This window comes from Chaetura pelagica, unplaced genomic scaffold (assembly GCF_000747805.2).
Source record: "Chaetura pelagica isolate M959 unplaced genomic scaffold, ChaPel_1.0 scaffold127, whole genome shotgun sequence".
Lineage (NCBI taxonomy): Eukaryota > Metazoa > Chordata > Aves > Apodiformes > Apodidae > Chaetura > Chaetura pelagica.
The window spans coordinates 1474773-1491754 of NW_009953923.1; the positions used below are offsets into that span (position 1 = coordinate 1474773).

General features: G+C 39.8%; 1 protein-coding gene across 1 annotated transcript in view; it reads left to right on the top strand.

The window, feature by feature from the left end:
- Positions 1 to 16982, top strand: part of CDK14 (cyclin-dependent kinase 14) — a 254892-nt gene that overhangs the window by 216888 nt on the left and 21022 nt on the right. The window lies entirely within an intron of this gene.

Below are 16982 nucleotides of genomic sequence, written 5' to 3' on the forward strand. Positions count from 1 at the left end.
CCATGTTAGAAGGGTTCAAGAACCATAAGCCACTAACAAAGGAAGATGTGTACAAAGCTTGAGTAAAACCAGAATATGCAAGCATGCCTCTGATTAATTCACTGCAATAAGTCACAATTAGATATCATACATTAGAAATATGGTACTATGCACCTATCTCTTCTTACTATCACTCATCACAATGGGGCAGACTCTATTAGAGATAAGCAAGCATGAGAGGAAAAGACAAAGAAAGGAAAATGACTTTTTGATAAACTCAGATGCAGAGGGGACCTTACCAAAGGAACAGGGCAAAACAGTCTCACAAATTCAGAAGCACAGAAGACACATACTCGACACATCATGGAGGGTGTTTGGCAGAGGAGTCCTTAAAAGACAAGGCTGCATAGTTGACTCTCACATTAAACTTGCTGTACAGGTGTGTCTGAGTGATTTGGCATTAAAGGGGTTCAAGGTATTGTTTCTCTGTGTGTAGACAAACTATGTTCTTGAACATATCTTGAGACCTTTCACTAGTTTTTCACTGATCCTCAAGCCAAGAGCTGACACCCCCCCACCAAATCTGTGGATGTCTGTTTCTTAAGGAAAGGAATCCAGAAGCCAGAGTTAAATCTTTCCATTTTCCTTTGGGTTTTTTACAGTCTTTCATCATCCCAAGAAAATCGAGTACTCTAAGCGAAGAATCAAATCTCAAAGCACTGCACAAGTAAATTAAATCTCTTTTGCACACTAGGGACCTTTTCATCATAGTTTTGTGTTTCAGGGGATTTCACAACCTTTACTTGAGGGAAACAAATATTCAAATCCCAGTTAGACCAGAATAGAGGAAATATGCCAGGTTCAATTACCACTGGAGTTATCAGCCTGTGAGATTTTTTTCCATTTGTATCATCGCCATCTTTTTTGTGAAGTTCTGCATAAGCTGTTCCTGGGATGCAAGAGCAAAAAGAGAGTGACCACTTTGAAACTAATCAGAATAAAGGACCTGTTAGAAGTCTCAGAAGGTGCTGGAGTCCTGAGCAGCACATTTCAGGTGAAGTCTAACAGATGGTTTTTGAAATCTTCATTCCTGTGAACTGCGAAAATCCACCTGCATGTACAGATACATATAGTAAATATTTTTTAGAAGACAGTGAATTTGCAAGAACCATTTATCTTTATTATCATTTTGGACTAAATGTGAAAAGCAGAGTTTACCTCTTTGTGTTACATGTCATTCACACTCAAAGAATAGGAGGAGACAATTTATTATCCATCAAAAACAAAATAAAATGAGCAGACAAGACTTTTGAGATATTTTTTATATATAGAAATGCCACAAGAGAAGCAGTGATATCCCTGAATAAGTAACATCCATGGATGATGATGGCCAAAGACCAGTTAAGCAGTGTGGGATATTTTCTGTGCTTGGAGCTGCTGCAATGTAACAGTATTTCAGTCACTGTGGCATGGACTTTTTTTTTTTTTTTCTGGCTATTTGCAGCCCTGTGTTATCTACTGACTACATGTGATATGTGGATAGCTTTGACATTTTCCAATAAGTAGTATTCTACATTCTATCTAGTTTGGGGGGCTTCTGACATATTTTATCTATTTCTTTGTCCTTGGAGATGGTAATGTGATTAGGTTCCATGCTTATTAGCTCTGATGGTAAAACTGGCCCCAGTCTCTCACATTTTTTCAATACCCTGCCTACAAAATGTTGCAGTGTATTGTGTCATTGTTTCTGAGGTACTGCTAAGTACTGTAGTATTGTTTATCCTGTCTTCTTTCTTCCTCTTTGCTCTCTCCTGGGGCTTCCTCTGGTAGGAGATGTGGCCTTTTTCTTCACCTTGAGCTGTTTTCTCTGTACACTTAGAGAAATGCATTGGGGGGAAAAGTTGACAATTGCTGAAAATTGGAAAGAATGTTTCTACTAAACATTTTTTTTGCCTTTGCTGCATATTATGGAACTCAGATTTTTACTAAAATAGTACAAGATTTGAATTAAACCACTGATATTATCTGCTTTAAGAAGACAAAAAAAATCATCTCAGGAAATCAGCTGTGCAGCCCAGTGGGAGGGCAGACCCAGTCTCCATTTGTGTAGAAAATGTGAGCTCTGATTCTTCTCACACTTACTGCAGGACAGGGAGGAAAAGTTCTACTGAAGTCAGTGAAGTTGCACCAGTTTAAAAATAACAAGAGATGAGAAAAGAGCCAAGCCCCAGGGTGTTTTAAAACTATGTGCTGAATCACTGAATTATAGAAAATAGGGCAGGAAGAGCCCTGAGAGGTCATCTACTCTATCATGCCTTCCTCAAGGCAGGATCAGCTGTATCTGTGTCATTCTGACAGATGTTTGACTAACCTGTTCTTAAAAATATCCAATAATAGCAATTCCACCAGCTTTCCTGAGCAGCTTGTTCCAGAGGTTTGCTGTCCTTACTGTTAGACACCGAGAAAGACTCTTCAAGCTTGGCTGCTCCTGCTGCAATTTCAATCTGTAGTTACTTGTCCTGTTTACTGCAGATGTGGAGAACAGTTGGGTTTGCAAAAGCCATTTTAGATACAGAAACACTGCAGTCCTGTGTGGATTATAAAGCTACATCTTTTTTTTCGGTCTTGGTAAAGTATTTTGGCTTCTTGAACTGTGTAGGACAGAAATGTAGGACAGAGGGTTTGTGTGGATTTTAGGAGACTGAAAACTGAAGTTATCATAGAATCATAGAATGGTTAAGGTTGGAAAGGACCTTAAAGATCATCAGGTTCCAACCCCCCTACTATGAGCAGGGTCACCTCCCACTAGATCAGGCTGCACAAGCCTCATCCAACCTGGCCTTAAACACCTCCAGGGAGAGGGCTTCCACAACCTCCCTGGGCAACATGTTCCAGCACCTTACTACCCTCATGGTGAAGAATTTCTTCCTGATGTCTAAGCCAAATCTACCTTCTTTCAGTTTAAAACTGTTATCTCTTGTCCTATCACTGCCTTCTCTGATTAAAAGCCCCTCCCTAGATTTCTTGTAGCCCCTTCAGGCACTGGAAGGCCACTATAGGGTCTTCCCAGAGCCTTCTCTTCTCCAGACTGAACAGCCCCAACTCTCTCAGCCTGTCTTCATAGCAGAAGTGCTCCAGTCCTTTGAACATCTTTGTGGCCCTTCTCGGGACCCTCTCCAACAGCTCCATGTCATTCCTGTGCTGAGGGCACCAGAACTGTACACAGTATTCCAGGTGGGGTCTCACCAGGGCAGAGTAGAGGGGAGAAATCACCTCCCTGACCCTGCTGGCCACACTTCTTTTGATGCAGCCCACGATGCAGTTGGCTCTCTGGGCTCCAGCACACACTGGTGGCTCATGTTGAGCTTCTCATCTACTACCACCCCCAAGTCCTTCTCCTCGGGACTGCTCACAGCCCATTCTCCTCCCAGCCTGTGGGTTGTGCTGACCCAGGTGCAGGGCCTTGCACTTGGCCTTGTTGAACTTCACGAGGTTGGCACTGGCCCATCTGTCCAGCCTGTCAATGTCCCTCTGAGTCATGTCCCTTCCACACCACACAGCTTGGTATTGTCAGCAGACTTGCTGAGGATACAGTCAGTCCCAGGAAGTTACAAATGAAGAGGGAAAAGTCACCCAGCAGTGAGATGGGTGACTTTCATTGGGCAAGTGAATAAGGTGCTCTTCTGGTAGAACGGTTTAACAGTATAGACCTATAGTGAAGTCACTGTTTTCAAGATTGTTTATATAATTTAACCTGAGGGCTTTTAGCAAACAACTTGAATAGGATAAAATTGTTTGTAGGATTATATTCAACACTGCTCTGAATTCCTCTGTGATTTCTGTCCTCCAGATCAAGGCTATTATTTTATATTGCTATTAAGTGACTGATTCTTCACCAAGAGTGTACAGGCCTAGGAGGTTCAACTCACATGTAGCTGCCCTGAAATAAGTTCACAACTGACACTGTCTTATTGCAAGGATAATGCCTGGGAGTAAGAGTCTTTGATGCTAAATAGTGATAGCTATTTTCAAACACAGGAGAAAAATACAATTTCAGACAAACGTTTAATTATGCAAAAATAAGGTTTTTGAAGTGTAGGTATTATTTCTGGGATTTATTTCTATTATAAATTTATCCTGATTTATCATCAGACTTCATGTTAGGGATTATTACCAATGACTTTAGGTATTTTTGGATCTATCTTCAGGCTTTTCAGCATGGTTCAGGAAAATAAGTAGTTTAGTGTATACGAGTAAGCTAAAAACTTGTTAGAAATGAGTCAGAGTAACAACTGTGTTGTAGAGTAAATCGGCCCTGATTCTCAAGCTAAAATACACCAATTTAGCTTTGTGCCTTTATCTAATCCTCCTTCCTACTAATTAATGCAATGAAAATACCATCCAGAAAATGTATCAGTTTAAACCTGTCACTTACCTTTGCTTCATGTAAGATGGTGTCATTTTTTTAAACAGAATAATAAACCTTTTGAAAGTCAAACAGATTGTACTACCGTGAAACGAGAGCGCAGGCTGTACAGATCCCTCTGTTGTGTCCAGTCTAATGTAACTTAGCATTCAAAGGGCAATAGTAACCATTACATTTTCTTGGTGTTTATTAAAAGCTGTGTCAAGAGCATATTTTTACAAACTGTACATCATTATAATGAAGATTAGCTTACAGCTTGGAAGAGATTTTGTAATTCTCTGCTGTTATGTCCATTTTGCTCCATGTGCTTTTTTCTTCTTGTTGACCCTAGTGTACAAATCTGTAATGAAAAAAACTGATTGACTCTTAGAGTAGGGGATTGCAGTGTCGTGATTTCACGCTCAGTTGTTGGCTAACAAGGCTCCATAGTTTTTATTTAGGGAGGCCCAGTCGCAAAAAAAAAAAAATAAATGAAGAATTGTGTTAGTCCCAGCTGCCAAGGTTACAGAGCAAGCAGCTTAGAGGGCTCCAGAGTTCCAGGCGAGAGCGGGATTGTCTCTGCCCAGCAGGTAAGGGATAGAGCTAGACAGAAGCTGTTGTGTGCAAGATGCCGACTGACCCCAGCAATTCATAAATCCAAAAAATTACAACATTCTCTGCTTATCAGTAAATGGAGCAGACACTCAGCTGTGTAATTAACCCTTTGAATGGTAGGGCCGTGGTGCAGCCAGCTCATTTATAAAGATGCATTCCCTTTTCTCAGTGCCTCCCTCGTCCCATCCTGGGGATATCTTGGGTACTTAAGGTAGTCATGAACTGCTGGCAGTCTGTTATATATTATATATAAGTTGACAAAGTATTTAATATATCCATTCTAAGGATTGCTTTTTCCTCATTCTTACATTTCATTCTTAAATGTTTATAATATTATCTTCTCATGTGTCACCTGAAACATTTTTATTTGATACTACATTCTCTGAGCTGGTTTAGCTGCTTCAGGTGAAGATCAAGAAATGTATGAAAGGAAACTAGCCCAGATGCTAACATGGCTCACTTTAATTGATGAAAACCTGCCCTAAAAAGTCAGCTGTCAAAGTTGTGCAGAAATTCTGAGTTTTCATTTTACCTACTTGTAGGTTTTGCATAGGGCATCAAGTTTAAAGTTGCAGAGAGTTTTATATACTTTACCTATTTATTTTATGTTGTTTTGTTTTTAAAGCAGTGTTCTGTTTTAATAATTTGCTTTTTAATAGAGCCCTTTGTGAGTAATCCTCAAATTGTAAATAAAAATTTGGAAGGCCATCAAACTCCACCTCTGCATACCACCACAAAAATCATTGCAGCTTTAAAAAACAATGGGAAAATAGCAGGCAGCTACTACAATGATGCCAAGCCAAAGTGAAATAAGCAAACCATATAAAATTTGTCTGTTTGTTTGTTTAATTGAGCTGCCATCTGACTTTATCCTCCTTTTTTTAAATCTGTAAAACAACCTCATCAAGGTATGCCACTTACTGCCTATCCTTAGGCAAACTTGTATATAATGAATTCATTTTTCCCCTGACCCAAGTTCATCCCTAAAAAGAATTCCACAAAATTCTTCAAAAATCACTCGCAAGATTTCTTTATTTTCAGTCCTTTAGTTTGAGCAACAGCTGAGCTGCTAACTACAAAGCCAATGGGAATACAGGGAAACATGGACTCCTTCAGTCCATCATTGTTGCATGGAAGGAAATCCAAGGGCACCTGGCCTATATGTCCTAAGGTACTTTTGAGTGAAAAAGCTCCTTTTGGTGTTTGCTTTGCCCCAGCTCCTGTCCTCTAATTCTCCGTCCCCTTTGTGTCTCCTGTGTGTCCCTGCAGATTACTAATCATGGCAAACCAAGGATATCCATTAACTTAAGCCAGTATTCATATACATACATTGTCTTTTGTGGACTTTGTGAGATTTCGTAATCTTGGCTAAATTTGGTGGCTAAGTTTAATATAACCAGTAGTCCCTCTTTCAAACTCGATTAGTGTCTTCATTTTTCATATACCTCAGTATTTTTCTCCCACAACTGATAACACTCGCTCTGCCTTTACCTTCCGGATGTCATTTGGTGTTAACCGAGATTCTATTTTCCTATAATTCTGCCCTATCAAGATGCTGCTTTCTTGTGCTATTTGGGTCTAATTCTGATATTTGAACAAGTATGTTTAGTGCAGCACACTTCCCCCACCTTCCTGGGGTATCTGAGCTATCATGTACTTACTTGCTTGTATTTCATTATCACCTACTATTCACATTTGCATTTATAAATCATGTGTGAAACTCATTTGCAAATCTTCAGGCCTTTTTATTTTGCAATATCCTATACTGTAGTTAATACCCCTTAACATAAACTAAGCTACCCTTTTGTTTCACTGCTTAATATCATAGTTATGGGAGATTTCCAGGGTGTGATTTTTTTCTTTTGAAGGACTCAACCAGTCATAGGAATCTGGAAAAGGTGATAATATTTTATTACAGTAAATGCTTGGTATCTTCTGCTTTTGAAAGTAAAGCTACTTCTAAAAAGTATACATGCATAGCAGAAGTTCTTATGACCACAGAGATTTCAATTTGTTTTATACTCTTGTCAGCTGAAATATTTTTTTTAAACTACTTGCTTGGAAAGATTTGCATAATTACTGATTTTTTCAGGTCAAGTTCAAACCTTTACACAAATTTTTCAAGCACAAGAATGTATTGCTTACTCTATTGGATAAATAACTATCTAGTTAGCTGAACAGAAACATCAGGCAGCATGTGATTTCTGATACTGTGTTGCAGAGCATATTGTTTTCCTTTTAATTAAATTGTTCCATGGTGTTCTACCCTTAAGATTGTGTGCTTGCATTTCATTATCACTTGCTATTGAAACTTGCATCTCATTTGAAATTTGCAAACCTGGCAGGTTTTTTCCTATTTTTGTTATAAGTTACTGCTTCGTTTCCCGTATCATCTGTTAAGAGTGCAGCCTATTTTTAATGTTTTTTTCTCATGTGTAATGTTTCTCCAGTTCTGGATTCAGTCAACTTCAACTTCATTTCCCCCTACAAAGCTTGCTGGATCTCCATGATTTTATTGCTTTTGATTTACTTTCCTTATGCAGCTTCCACCCTGATTTGCTGTTTTCCTCTGGCTGCCAAAGAGCAGTTCTGTTAAAAACTCCTCCTTCTGGTTCAAAATAAATGAAAAGGAAGGAAGTAATATGAGATTTATGGAGTGAAAAGTACACTGGTTTGTTTAAGAGGGGGCAAAAGTGTAGTTGGTTCCTGTCAGCAAAGAAAGAAACTTCTAGCACATAGTAAGTTTTTATTTTATCCATGCTAAGAAGGCTAAGAAATCTCTACAGCTTGTAGCAATCTGTACAGCTTGTAACTAAACTAGGTACAATGTATCTACTTCCTATTAAATGATGATGATGATGATGATCATTATCATTATTATTATTATTATCTGCTTACATAATATTTAGGAAACTACCAACCTCTGCCATTAAACTACCCAGTAAATTGCTTTGGTATTTGGATTGTTTGGTTCCTTCCCCATATGCCTGGAATGAGAGTGGAAGTTGGTCCCATTTGTTTTCTCGATCCTGCCCTCCCTTTCTACCATGTGTGTTTATTGTTACTTAAAATTGCCCATGAAGAGACACAGAGAACAGCTGAAACCAAGACTCTCGATAGAAGCTCCAGGAATATCAAAAGGAGTCCCTGAGCGCTATTTCACCCTTCAAATACTGTTTCTTTGTGCAAGATAAAAATGTCTTGTATGAAACTATCCTGAATCCATTTTGCATTCTGGCTTTGCTAGTTTTTAAATCCAGCTGTGAAGTGTACATCTTGAATGCATCCCTGTGTACACATAGTTTTAAATATTCATTCTGAAGTTACCATGCTGTGTTTTTACAGCCCCACTGCAGTCCCCTATAGAAAGACCACCATAGGAGCTGGCTGCAAGAGAGAGGGCTGGGATGGAGGCTGCCTATGCTAATTTAGCCCTCTTTTGGCATTGCCCCTGGGGGCTTGAGCTACCCTGAAAGCCCCTGATGGAACCTAAAGCTCTCCTGCCATTACCATTTCAGAGGGAAACCCACAAGGATAACAACAGGCACATTCACTCTCTTCTGCTAAGAGGAAAGAGCATTTTACATCTTCAGGAGCTAACGTTGCTGATCCTGGTGTCATGGAGCACCAAGGACATCTTTACAGAGAAAGCCTTTACCAACCACTAAGAAGTGTGTGGTGGAGAGAGCTGTCCTTCTCCTGTTGAACTCAGAGGAAGAGTCAAATCCACAAGTTAATGCCAGGTATCTTTTGCCCTTATACCAGGGAGCTTTTCTCCATGGGACCATCTTTTGCAGTCTTAAACGCCGATTGGGTGATGGATAGGAAGTGAGGAGAAATAATGTGTTTGCAGATGCCTGGACCAACCAGCCACTCTTCCTTTCTTATAGGGTGGAAGGCAGAAGTAGAAGACTCTTGTCTCCAGCACAGTGTGGTACTCAGCTGTACCAGTTTCTATGCATAAGCCTGGCACAGGGAGTGAGAGCAGACTAGTATCTTTTCTGGTTATACATATTCAGTCCTCTTTCATTTAGCTTACAATTTGGTTATTGGATGCTTTTCTATTTAAAAATGTTTTATGGGGAGAAGTGCTCTTCATTATGTCCTCAAGTGGCACAGGAACTCAAGAAAAAAAGAAAGATTTAATAAATTGTAATTTTTCGAAGAGGGTAAGTCTTTAACCTAAATACAGAAAAAGGTAGAAATATTTATTGTAGCAAACACATCTAATTTAAAGTATGTTGTGGATAAAACCTGTCTGTGTAGAACCAGATTGTAAAGATAAATATTTAAACACACACCACAGAACTGCCAATAAAATGGCAGTCACGTTGCTTATCAGTGTCCTTATCCATTTAAGGAAAATGCTTGTATATATTGTTAAAGTCTGTGAACACTTTATTTAATAATCAGCAAACATTATATGTTGGCAGTAGAGACATTATAGACTTGTGGTTTGAATTATGGTTACAGTGCAGTGCTGGTCTTGTAGTCATTTGGCTATGGAGATAGCTCTCTCAAATGAAAAACAGCACCTTTTTTGACACACATTATCTGGCACCTTCATGTTGCTGTTAACTGAAAACATAAAATACTTGTTCAGGTGTCAGGTTCACTGAAAAATGTAGGCTGACATGGTATCACAAGAGGAAATAGCTGGGAATTTAGGACTCTTTCTCAGTTTCTCAAGTATTTTTTCCTGTCAGGAAGCCCCTGGAATTGAATAGTGGGTTTTTCCTTCATCACTTAATCTCTACTACTGTAACTGTGAGGAGCTTGGGCATGATGAGAATTTAACATGATCTGTCGTCCAGAGCTATCTTTAACTCAGAAGCTCTTCCATATATAGGAACATTTGCCTCAACCATTCTCATCCTACTGTCCTCATAAGCGAGAGTATTTTTTGGGGTGGGAGGAGAGGAGGTATAGGAAAAAAAAAATGTATAAAAAGCTTCTTTCCCAGCTTTGCCATATAAGTAGAAGAACTGACTTATACTTTGTACACTTCTAAGGCTTGATTCTGTGTCCAGCTTTCAGCATTTCACATTCTTGAGAGTGTGGCTAAGAAAGCAGGCACCTCTACATGGTGGTGCTCTTCCAGCATCACTGGTCAGGGAGGTGCTGGGGATGAAGTTTGAGTCTCCTACCTACACTGAAAATCATCAGCCAGTTAGATGACTACTGAAAGGACTGCATTGCATAGCTGGACATATAAGGAGATTTTTTACACATTTGTGAGCAATGTTTAATTGCTATTGACAAATTTTATTCGCTGACAAACTTAGAGGCTGTCACAGATGATCGGAACAGTTTTCATAGCTTGTATAGTACTGTAAGGTAAGCATTTTTATCTTCTGTGGTAAATGCACATTATTTTCATAAAGTATTATTTTCATAAAGTATTTTGTTTTACTGCAGAAAAATGCAATTTGTAATACACATATTTATACTTAAGCAAATTCCAGGATTAGGTGTTTCCTAGTCTTTATTATCACAGAATCACAGAATGTCCTTGGTTGGAAGATACCTTTAAGATCATCCAGTCCAGCCTTAGACCAAACACCACAAGCTCACCACTAAACCATGTTCCTAAGCACCAGGTCCACATGCTGTATAAATGCCTGCAGAGATGGTGACCCCATCACTGCCCTGGGCAAACTATTCCAATGCTTGACAACCTTTTCAGTGAATAAATGCTTCCTAATATCTAATCTAAACCTCCACTGGCACAGCTTGCATCCATTCCCTCTGGTCCTACCACACATTGCCAGGGAGAAGCTGTCCCCCTCATCGCTCCAGCCTCCTTTCAGGTTGTTGTAAAGAGCAATGACGTCTCCCCTCAGCCTCCTCTTCTCCAGACTAAACAACCTCAGCTCCCTCAGCTGCTCCTCACAGGACTTGTTTTCTCAGTCCTTCACAAGCCTCGTTACCCTTTTCTGGACATGCTCCAGCACTTCTGTGTCCTTCTTATAATGAGGGGCCCAGAACTGAACACAATATTCAAGGTGTGGCCTCACCAGCACTGAATACAGGGGGATGATCACCTCCCTGTTCCTGCTGGCCACAGTGTTCTTCATACAAGCCAGGATGCCATGGGCCTTCTCAGCCACCTGCACTCACTGCTGGCTCATCTCTAGTCGACTGTTGATCAATACCCTCCGATCCCCAGTTAATGAACTGCAGATGAAAAAGCATGGATGTTAAGGCTTAGCATCAAGGTATATACAATTAAACATGAAATTTAATGTAAGAATACCTGTAGATAACTACACTACAACTTTCAAATTACGTTCGGTGCTAAAGAACATTCTCAAAAAGTAACTGAGTGAGCTCATTGGGCAGGTGGATTACACAAGTACTTCCATAATCACAGTCTCAGGATTACCTGCCTCCAAAGTAAAGTTTTTAAGGCTCCTACAAACAAAAAAACATCCATATTGAGGCAGACTGAAAGTCCATCAGGATGAGTATTTTGTCCCTGCCAGCTGCCATTGGCGAGCTGTGTGGTGTGGTTGACACCCTGGAGGGAAGGGATGCCACCCAGAGGAACCTTGACAGGCTGGAGAGGTGGGCCAGTGCCAACCTCGTGAAGTTCAACAAGGCCAAGTGCAAGGTCCTGCACCTGGGTCAGCACAACCACAGGCACAAATACAGGCAGAGGGGAGAATGGGTTGTGAGCAGTCCCGAGAAGGACTTGGGGGTGGTAGTAGATGAGAAGCTCAACATGAGCCACCAGTGTGTGCTGGAGCCCAGAGAGCCAACTGCATCGTGGGCTGCATCAAAAGAAGTGTGGCCAGCAGGGCCAGGAAGGTGATTCTGCCCCTCTGCTCTGCTCTGGTGACACTCCACCTGGAATACTGTGTAAAGCTCTGGTGCCCTAAGCACAAGAAAGATACAGACCTGTTGGAGAGGGTCCAGAGAAGGGCCACCAAGATGATCAAAGGGCTGGACCACCTCTGCTATGAAGACAGGCTGAGAGAACTGGGGCTGTTGAGACCTAGAGAAGAGAAGGCTCCAGGGAGACCTTATAGCACCTTCCAGTACCTGAAGGGCCTACAGGAAAGCTGGGGAGGGGCTTTTAATCAGAGAAGATAGTGATAGGACAAAGAGTTATGGTTTTAAACTGAGAGAGGGGAGATTTAGGTTAGATATTAGGAAGAAATTCTTCACTGTAAGAGTGGTGAGGAACTGGAATGGGTTGCCCAGGGAGGTTGTTGATGCCCCATCCCTGTAGGTTTTTAAGGCCAGGTTGGATGAGGTTTTGTGCAACCTGGTCTAGTGGTAGGGTTCCCTGGAAGGAGGGTTGGAACTTGATGGACCTTATTCTATGATTCTGTGATTCTATGTATTAGTATTTCCTACTTATACACTTGAAAGCAAATGATGAGCCCACTTCCACTTAAGAGCTGCCAGTTCTTGAGTACATGAAGTGTTTGACCTCAAACCTGAGGTATTTCTGTATACATAGGGTTGCCATTTCTGGTCCCAGACTGAATTATTTAGAAGCCATGTCTCACACTTCCAGCCTGCAAAGCAGCTCTGTCACTGCAAGACTTTCTTTTCCTTGCTGACTCTCCCAGATGCGCTGCAGTATTTCTTACTAAAGCAGAAGAGCAGATAGGGAAACCAGTGGGAAGCAGAAAATGATAACACAAAGGGAAACAAACAAAAAAACAAACAAAAAGAAAAGGGAAACATTAAGACTGTGGTTCTCTGTTAGTGTTTAGTGAAGTTTAAGGATTTATCGGAAAACTTCTACATGCATGCAGATATTATCAACACTTATGGAAAGGATATTAAATGAAAGGTTTGTTTTTTCCCCTGGTGTAACAAACACATAGAATTTTTTACAAACCCACATCTGTTAATTTTGCAAAAAAAAAAAAAGTAAGGAGCATAAAGAACTTCTCAAATTAATCCAAAGATTAAGATTGCTTTGAAAATGTTTTGCTACATGCCTATATTATTGCATATGTTGTAAAAGGAAGGAAAGACTGTTTTGCAGCTAGAAATTATTGTTATAGCTGTATCTCTGTTTTGAAAGCCTGAATATGTTTGTCTTGAAGATCTCAGTGGGCCTGGCCTATATGTGCATAAGTATGCAATTTAGTTTTATTTATTTTTAAATGAAACAAGTGCATAAATTCCAGGCTCATGTGGAGATTCCTCATCAGCAATTCTGTCTGTAATTTTAGAAAAGAAATCATGAGAGCTTTGTGTAAGAAAACAATGTGTCAAGTAATGAAATCATTATGAGCTAATTGTGAGCTAACTACTTTAAGCTAGCTACTGTTTACTCTGCTCCTCTGATATGGGTTAATAATTATATCTTAAATTCTGTTATAAGCATAACATCATAATTACAACCAGGACAGTTTTAACATAAAATTATTGTAGAGTTCTCAATCTTCCAACTCTGTAACCTAAAATAGGAACTTTGCACAGGTCTGTGCTCTGAATCATCGCTTTGGTCACTTGTTAAGTGGAGCTTGTAGTGGTGCGTGTTGTTAATTACAGTGTTTTGGATATAATAACCATGCTTACAGGATGACTCTTGGGGCTTGCCGTTTTGCATGCATTGATTACCTAGTTGGCTGACCTAGCCAATGGAAAAATTGCTCCCCCCCCCATCCCCCAGCAAATAAGGGAAATAGTGATCTCTTCTGTGCCCCGTAACATTGCAGAAGGAATTATGGAAGCCAGGAATTCAGGTACACGGGCTTGGGGCTGTCTCCATCTGTCACTTCTCAGCTCCCACTGCGCGCTACAAGCTGTAGGAAACTGATCTCTATTCTGAGAATAGTGCGTGAAGAAGGAATTGATGGGAGAAAAATATGTGCTGTACTATGGTTTTGCAGTAGAGGATGTGGGAGAGAAGATTTCAAAGTAAAATGGGTGACAGAATTTCTCAGAATTCTGGTTCATAACTTTTTTCAGATGTTTGTCTTACAACTCTTTGCCTGTTGCTGCTTTCTCTGGAACTTTTCTTTCTGAAAGAACATCAGTCTTTAGGATTGATATTTATAAGAAATAAAAAACCTGAAAACCTATTCATACATGAAAACAAGTGGCAATTGCAGATTTTGTATATTTTTTCAAGACTGTGACTTAGAAGAGCAGTCACAGGGCTGAAAACCATGGGAAACTTTCCACTTTTTCTTATTTCTGCAACCAGCTGTCCTTAATCCTTTTCATTTGTTCAGACATCTACAGAGATAATAAACTTAAGATTGAGAAATCTTTTATAAAGCAGGTGAAGTATAATTCAGTAGGTGCACTAAGATGAGCAGTGCTTGTGTGATCCTTTCTGAAGTATGTTACTGAAGATAGTGGGTACATTGGTGTTCCCACTTGTGGGAGAGGAGCTTTGGTGCTTAGGAAGTATCAATTGCTGTAAGAAGATGCAAAGGTGGGGGACTGTGCCCATGGAAGCAGTGGTGAAGCTGAGGAGAGACCTTGGCACTGCTGGGAGCATATGCATTTATTCTTAGTTCAATCTTGCCAACTCTCGCTTGTTCAATGTAAGCCTTTCCCAAAAAAGAAATGTTCCAGCACAAAAGCTTTCTGCTTAAAAGAAAGCAAAACTGGAGAAACACAAAGACACAAAACCCCTTTACCCTGAGCTCTGGTGGCTCATAAACCTCTCAGTACCTTAGGTGTATTTGGGCCAGTGGTTAAGAAGACAGAGCTTCAAATGTGGGAAGAGATGAACTGGAGGAGGATGCCTGCAAGTGAACAGAGGATGTGTGTCTGCAGGAAGGCTGGGTAACAACTGGGCGAGGGCAGGATGGTAATCTGCTGTGAAAAATAACTGCAAATGCATGTGTAAGTGAATACCAGGCATGAAGCAATTTGTGAAAGAGATTAAAGGGCTTACTGTGCAAGTGGGTGTTGGTATTTATGGAGAAAAGGAGGTTTGTAATTTATTTCTTCTTAAGGCGGTAGCTTTTTTTTTGACAATTTTGCAATCTTTGCTAGGGTCAGCAGTTCTTAAAGTGGTCCCTATGCCTGTGGTGGATGCTCTACAGAACTGGATTAAATGATAAAACTTCAGAATTTTTAAGAGGAAGTTTCAGGGTGTCAGAGTCCTGTTGGTTCAGATACTTGGATTGTTTCAGCATCTCATACTATACAGTTTATAATCATGATGCTTTCTCAGTGTATTTTTTTTCGTTGCACCTACATTTCATATTTTCTAATGCTAAAAGTGATTGCCAGTAATTGTGGAAACTATTTTGAAACAGCATAAAATGTTATAGTGTCATCAACTTTTTATCTTTACAGACAGATGTGGTTTGATAAAACCTTGCTGTCTGAAAACCTCTACCAGCAAAAGCTGAAGAGCTTGCACAAGATTGCCAGAAATACAAGACATCATTTACTGTCTAGTCATTTCATTCATTCCATATTTCAGCCAAAACAAATTCTGTGTTGCCCTACCCTTTTCCTTTTTTCCTCATGCAGTATGTCAGCTCTGGTTTGTTTTTGGTTTGGTTTGGTTTGGTTTTTGTTTGGTTTTTTGTTTGTTTTGTTTCTGTCAGGGAGCATATTTTGTTCCTCTGGTTGAAGCACCTAAGCAATGAGAATTACAAATATCTAGATTCCATGGATTGTCTTCAACATGACAGAAGGGCATCCTGTATCCTGTAACTGTCCCCTGAAACAGGCAGGTTTGGAGGTGATTTATGTCTACCCACGAATCAGAACTATATGTTTGCTACCTATCCTAATTTGAGAGTTATCTTAAGATGATAAAGCTACTGGTTTCATAAAAGTGAAGTTTCATGAGGAGATACTAATAAGCTTTTTATGGGAAACTGTTGACATATGTATACACGGGCAGACATTTATGTATATTAGTGTGTAGGATTCAGGAAATGTGAACATCTGGTTTCTCTTAATAATCTCTTCTGGTATTTAATTAATAAGAATTATTTTTATCTCATTCATGTCTGGCCTGAAGAATTCATGACATGTGGTTCTCTCTCAGTCAACACATCTTCACCGTGTATACATATTCAACACGTCTTTGTGAACTTAGCAAATCCATCTGTTTGAAAGGATAACGTGAAATTCTGTGTTAAACTGTAGTCTGCTACACACATGTCCATTCTCCTTTGATTTTCTTTGAACACAGAACACAGTAAAATGTATTGTACAGCGTACCAGTTTGATACCACTTTGATAGACATGATGTGACCTTATATACACACTCCAATGTACTCTAATCTGTGGTGTCCCAGCTCCCACTCTGCAGGATTTCTGCGATGTTGATGGAACCCTGTGATTTCGCAGAGCAGCTGCAGTGACCCCTCGCCCTGCTTACTGCTGCTGACAGCTGCCTACCATGTGTAGAGGAAACCTCACAGACTAAAATCTCCCTCATAAAGCAAAGATCTTTAGATAAACATGCAGGTCTGATCATGCTGCTACTTTAAAAATAAATAGTTTAAACTCAGAACTTTTTGTGTGGTGCTAAAAGAGCGGTAGCCCAATATTCCAGGCATTCTGCCTGGTAAAAATAATGGTTGTGTGACACAGTGTCTCCCTTTAAAAAAAAAAAAAAAGAAAGACAGCAAGAAAAGTTCAGTATAAATAATGAAAGGCATCCTAAGCGTAAATAATCTGCATAAGAAATTAGTTAATCTGTCTGTTAGGACAGGTTTGACTTGCTAAACAAGGCTCATCAAGTTCTTCTGGTTCATGTTTAAGAGTAGTGTCGTAACTACATGAAGTTAGAAAAACGTAGCCATCAAATAATTCATGTATCAAAAGGGAAAGGCTTCTTTAATCTAAATTTTAACTTTTACCCACATGGTATATTACTATCAGGATGCTTATTTAGGAAAAAAAATAGAATGGAATGGAAGCAAGAGTCTAAAATACAATTGAAGAACAAAGTTAGATGTGATTTATTTTTTCTAATGCTGGAACTTTAAATCATTATTAGGTAGAAACAGGTTGGCATTGTACTTGTTACGGC